The following is a 6,739-nucleotide window of genomic DNA, read 5'->3' as shown; positions in this document are numbered from 1 at the left end:
ATGGTGGCTGCTCTACCTCTCTGCACAGACGTTCTCTTGGATGCTGGCAGGCCTGGCACCTCCCTATAGTGACAGGAGGATGGTTGGCTGCCCCAGAACTCCTGTGGATTCTCCACAGGCCCAAAAGCTGTATAAAAAAATGCTTGCTGCTGTGTGATAGAAGTAGACCTGCATTCGATGCTGGTCTCCAGAGTCTGTTTCCCGGGTTGGTGACTCCCTCTCCCTCAACCATTCCTGGATCCCAGTTCCCACAATTGTTTAACTCTTTTTTTGTGTTTTGTTTTGTTTTGCTTTTGGAGCTAAGGTTTTGTTATGAAACCCAGACTGGCTGTTAGCTCACTATTGTAGCCCAGGCTGCGCAGATGTGAAGTGCCACAGCTCTTCAAAACATTTTCATTCTTGCTTCATGGTCATATTTGACATACTCAGTACATGGTGGGAAGTATGCTGTTTTCTTGACTTGGACATACTTAATAGATATTTCTGAATCTGCTTGTTAATTTATATTGATCATTTTTTTATTTTAAGTGACCAATTTTTCTTACTTGATAACTTTTTTGATAGCTCCTATTTTGATAGGAGCATATTAGAGTTTTCCTCTTTAATTGAAAGTCTATGCATTTCTCCTCAGAATGGGGAAGCTATTTCAGAGATTTAGGTTGAGGACCCAGCTGTGCATAAGTGTCAATCATTTGTAAGCGATCTAATAATATTTTTTTAGTCTTACAATATATCCACTGAGCTTTAAATTTTGCTTATTTTTCATTTCTAGAATCTGTATCACTTTTTATAATGTCATGTTTCCTAACAAGCATTTCATTTTTCTTTAATTTCTTTAAATATGATATGTTTGTTTCCAAATGCATGTCTAACAATTCCACTTTTAAGAATCTATATGGTCTTGTCTCAATTAAATACTTTAAAATTACATGTATGTGTGGGTTTATGCTTCACATGTGTATGGAGATCAGAGGAGTCCCACCTCACCTTCCTCCATGTGGGTCCTGAGGCTAGAACCAGGTTATCAGATTTAGTGACAAGTCTTTGCTCACTGAGCCATCTCTCTGGATGCTTTTCAATTTTTGTGTTTCCTGATTCTCATTCATTTTATCTCTTTGCCTCTTCAGCAGTCCCACCACATTGAGTACCTTGTAACCACTGTCTTTAAAAATTACTTCTGTGCTCTCTGCTCCTCTCTGTTCCAGAGACAGCTGCATCTCTTTGTGCAGTGCCAGCCTCATCCCTTAGATACAATGGTGAAGGCTGGAGTAAATATATTTGGTCATATTAGATGCCTGGTTACCAAGGCTGCCTGCTCATCTGGCAAAGCAGAGATTGTTGCTGTCAGTGGCTGCTTCATTGACCTCAACTACATGGTCTACATGTTCTAGTACGACTCTACCCATGGCAAGTTCAACAGCACATTCACGGCTGAGAACAGGAAGCTTGTCACCAACAGGAAAATCACCATCTTCCAGGAGCGAGTTCCTGTCAACATCAAATGGGTGCTGAGGATGTTGTGGAGTCTACTGATGTCTTCATCACCATGGAGAAGGATAAGGCCCACTTGAGGTATGAGGCCAAAAGAGTTATCATCTCTGCCCCTTCTGCCGATGCCTACATGTTTGTGATGGTTGTGAACCAAGAAAAGAATGACAACTCACTCAAGGCATCAGCAATGCTTCCTGCACCACCAATTGCTTAGCCCCCCCCCCAGCCAAGGTCATCCATGACAAGTTTGGCATAGTGGAAGGACTCATGACCACAGTCCATGGCATCACTGCCACCCAGAAGACTGTAGATGGCTCCTCTGGAAAGCTGTGGTGTAATGGCCATGGGGCTGGCCAGAACATCATCCCAGCATCTACTGCTGCTGCCAAGGCTGTGGGAGCTGAACAGGAAGCTCACTGACATGGCCTTCCATGTTCCTACTCCCAGTGTGTCTGTCATAGATCTGACATACTGACTGGAGTAACCAGCCAAGTATAATGACATCAAGAAGGTAGTGATCCAGGCATCCAAAGGCCCACAAAAGGGCATCCGGGGCTACACTGAGGACCAGGTTGTCTCTTGCAATGTTAACAGTGACTCCAATTCTTCCACCTTTGATCCTGGGGCTCGCGTTGTTCTCAATGACAACTTTGTAAATTTTACTTCTTGGTATGACAATGAATGACAGCTACAGCAACAGGGTGGTGGACCTAATGGCCTATATGACTTCCAAGAAGTAAGAAGCCCTGGACCACCCACCCCAGCAAGGACATAAGAGCAAGAGAAAGGCCCTTGGCTGCTGGGGAGTCCCTGTCCCAACTCAGCCCCTGACACTGACATCTCCCTCATAGTTTCCACCCCAGACCCACAGAATAATGGGAGTGGCGCTCTCTTGAATACTATCAATAAAGTTCACTGCACCGACAAAAGCAAGTAAGAAAGAAGGAAAGGAAGGAAGGAAGGAAAGAAGGAAAGAAGGAAGTTACTTCTGTTAGTCTCGCAAATTCTGGCATGGATATACTGTTAAGAAAGCACGCATGTTTCTTCTAGGGATATTGGAAGTACCAACAACCACAACCACATCTTAGCCCAAGTCTCTTGCTGGCTTGTTCTTAGAGTCTGCATTATAGATATTATGAACCTGGGTGCAAGACTATCTAAAAGCTGACAAGGCCACAAATCAAATTCCACAGGTTTTTTTTTTACATGTCTTTATATTTATTTCCAAGAACTATTTTGTCACAATCTCTCTTGGTTGGAGTGGAGAATGAGTTTAGATATGCTATACTGAGTGTGATTGTCACTGGGGCATCCCAATTTAACATAAAGACTCTCCCCTTTAAGATCTTGGATATTGGGCATGACTTCTGTCTCTCTTGTCTTAGCAGAATATATAGCCACAACTCAAATGCAGATGTAGCAAATGCTGTCAAGATATTAGACTCATAGATGATCATGTGTACTTATATATTTATAAAATGTACATGTATGCTTGTAAACCTTATGAATGGCTTTCATAAAATAATTTGCAGTTTCTACTGTCATTTTTGTTTGAGACATGATCTCAAATATCCCCAGCTGACCTCAAATTTGATATATAGCTGAAGAGGACCATAAATTTCTGACTCTTCTGCTTCCACATCTGGAGCATTGAGATTATAGACTTCTGTCCTATTTGGTCCTGGAGATCAAACCCTCAGCCTCCTGAATGTTAGGCAAACACTCTGTTAACTGAACTCCACCCTCCCTCAGCTCCCCAGATTCTCGATATAAAAAAGTTTAATGTGTCAAATGGCATTATGTAACTTTCCCCATTGTTTTTAGCTGAGAAGATTATCTAAAGAATCCAATCTTCTGTTTTTGGAAACTAAAAGCTACTACTTAACATCAAACTATTTTTACATGCCACTTTTATTAAAATGAAACTTGAATAAAAGAAAAAGTAAGCAGACACCAAAAATGGGAAGACAGTGGGGTCATGTGGAAGAAGGATGGAGAATGAGGACAGTAACGCTGTTAGGAGAGGATTTCACACAACAGACAAGTCTCAAGTGGTGAGAAGAAGAAATGTTTCAATAGAGAAAAACCAGTGGCCACTTCAGGAAAAAGTGGCAAACTTGGAGAGGCAAGGAAGGATGATGTTTTGAAGAGGGGGAGGGGATGCTGTGGGGCCACCCCTTTGTGGATGTTTGCAATAGTTTCAGAGGCCCAACACTGGTAGGTGCACTTATTTCATTTTTCTCCTTCATTCCCTTCACCACTGATCTGACTCTTGACTTTATTTTTCAATTTTAATCCATTCCCTGCCCACCAGATCTGATGGCAGGACTTGGTTTCTCAGCAGTGATTGAATATTCTCAATGAGTTTCACTCTTTGTGGCCTGATCTCCTTGGCTGGCTTTAAAGCTAAGACAAAATCCTTGGTACCAATCAGTTTGGACCCCTGTAATCCTCCTGATAATTGATGGTTCTAACCACCAAGATGTAGGAGAAATGTAGATATGTGGGAGAAGACAACATTGAATTTAAAGCATTTCAAGGGACTGGGGGGGGGTACAGCCTCAATACAGTGCTTACCTAGCAAGCATGAAGCCCTAGGTTTGATCCTGAGTACCCTATAAACTAAATGTAGTGGTCAATGCCTGTAATCTCAGCAGGAAGATTAGAAGCTCAAAGTCATCATTAGCTACATAATGAGTCCCAAGCTGTCATGAGATTCATGACACCCTTTCAAAAGCAAACAATTGAGACTGAAATTCCAAAAACCTCAGTGAGTTGCTAGCTATATAAAATTCAGAACTCAGAAGGACACTTAGAATTAAAGATAAGAGGGCTTGGTATATGGAAGGTAACTAAGGGACTTGAGCGATGGCTCAGCAGCCAAGAGTACCTCCTGCTCTTGTAGAGCAGCTCTAAGCACTAGCATTAGGTGGCTCATAATCACCTGTAAATTAGCATCAGGGGATCGGACACCCTCCTTTGGCCTATACCAACACCTGAACTTACATGCATGTCCCCCTCCCAGGCATGCATGCTCCCCCCAACCCATATTCACATACATTCAGAGTTTAAGTTTTGTATAAAAATAAATTAGGCGACCCAACCAAAGACCTACCTTATCAGAGACTGCCAACCCTTGACAATATGAACAATACTCTGCTAAGCTTACAGATAGAGCTGTCTTCTAAGACGCTCTACCCAGAAGCACCTCAAAACAGATGCCAAGACTCAGAGCCAAACATTGGGCGATGCTTAGGGAGTCTTGTAGAAAAGTGGGAGGAACTAGAAAAGGACTTGGAAGTGACAAGAGCTTCACAAGAAGACCATCCAGGCCAACTAATCAAGGTTCAAAGGGATTTGCTGAAACTGAAGCAATCAACCAAGGACCATGCATGAACTGGACCCTATGTCCCCTACAAAGATGTAGCAGATAGGCAGCATAGTCTTCATGTGGGTCTTCTAGTAAAGGAAGTGGGGACTGCATAGGACATTGACTCACTTGCCAGCTTTTTGATCACTTCCCCTTTGTGGGACTGCCTTGTCAGACCACAGGGGAAAAGGACAAGCTCAATCCAGATGCAACTTGATGAGCAAGGGTAGATGGGAACTTCTAAGGAAAAAGGGAGGGTGAGGGAGGAAGGATAGAGCTACAAAAAGGATATAAAGTGTGTGTGTGTGTGTGTGTGTGTGTGTGTGTGTGTGTGTGTGTATTAATAATAAAACTAGGCAACTAAAACCATAGGGAAGGATGAATTTGCATTATATAGAATGAGAGGATAAATCGTCCAAGAAGAGCCCTAGAAACCATCAATATTTCATGGTGGCCCAAGAAGGGGAATTAAAAGGAGTCAGTCAGTAATGCAGAAGTTCTAAGGCATCCCTTTCATTTGCTCTGCATTACGGATCCTATTCGTTAAAACAGTTTCTAAAACACCTAACTGATCACCAGAAGACCTGAAGCTCTGCAAAAATCCAGCTCAACAGCAATTAAGATGCATTATTCCCCTTGAATAAATGCTCTTGGAAAGGAAAAGTATTGTTTTATAGGCCTCCTAGGTCCCGGTTGATTCTTTTTTTTTTATTGCTGTATTTTTATATAGTTCATAGAATTGGGATAATTGAGGTTTTAGATAGCATGGTCCCTGAATTACTTTCTACTAAACCTCTTAAGCTGCTGCAATGCCCTCTTCACAGGGAAGGTAGAAAAGTGAACAGCGTTATGCAACCAGAAGCCCTTAAACTGGAAGGACCTTCAGATTCTCTGAACCAACTAATGACTGGATTTTTTTTTTTAAGAAAGGAAGTAAGCACTCTGAAGGTCACGTGACTTGCTCAATAGACCTGCAATGTTAAACTGCAGGGCTTCGAGTGGGGATTGCTCTCTGCCTTTCAGGTCACAATCTAATGTGGACACAGAAAAACAGCTTTCACCACAAGGGGAATAAAGGATAGTTTATTTTGGAGGCAGATATGAGTGACTGAAGCCTGGAAACACAGATTTGGTTTGTTTCAAATGCCATTTTCCAATGTGGTACCAGTTTCATGAAGTTTGTGTAGTTACAAAACAAAAGAAAGTCATAAATCAAGGCAGTTTTCCAATACTTTGGAAGGAATTATGGGTGGACAAGTTACAGCAAAGCTGGGAGGCTGGAAAATAGATCTTTGTGGGATCCTATCAACTTGACAGTATCTAAAACACATAGCAGTCAAGCCTCTAGGCACACCTATGGTGGGTTCTCTAGATGAGGTCAGCCTCTAGATCTCTTACTGGCTTGCTATCCAGGTAGGTGGTACTGGCTGCTCAGTGAGCTCCAGGATTTGCCAGTCTCTTCCTCCCCTGTGCTGGAATGCCTGGTTTTTGTACATGAGTTCTGCTGACCAAGCATCTTACTAACCAAACTACCTTCTTAGCTAATGTTTTTTTATCTTAACACAAGAATATAGTTATCTCTCATAGTATTTGTAATGCTGACAATCACAAGCATACATAGAATAATTTTACATGCAATTCAACCAGTGGTGCTGAATCTAACCCCTTATGACCACCATATCAAACAAACAAACAAACAAAGAGAACACAATATATAAGAAGAAAGAGAAAGGAAGAAAAGGAGGAAAGAAAGCAAATTCAGTTTCCCCTATATTTGCATTCAAGAATAGGTTCTGACCAGAAGTATGGGAACATTTTACACACACACACACACACACACACACACACACACACACACACACACACACACACACACAC

The 6,739-nt window shown here is 41.9% G+C and overlaps 1 pseudogene; it reads left to right on the top strand.

The window, feature by feature from the left end:
- Window positions 1-1,253: 1,253 nt before the first annotated feature.
- On the top strand, window positions 1,254-2,231 carry LOC129674089 (glyceraldehyde-3-phosphate dehydrogenase-like; annotated as a pseudogene).
- Window positions 2,232-6,739: the final 4,508 nt, after the last annotated feature.

The sequence above is a fragment of the Psammomys obesus genome, unplaced genomic scaffold (genome assembly GCF_907164565.1).
Source record: "Psammomys obesus unplaced genomic scaffold, mPsaObe1.curated_primary_1811, whole genome shotgun sequence".
Taxonomy (NCBI): domain Eukaryota; kingdom Metazoa; phylum Chordata; class Mammalia; order Rodentia; family Muridae; genus Psammomys; species Psammomys obesus.
This window is presented reverse-complemented; position numbering and strand designations above follow the sequence as displayed.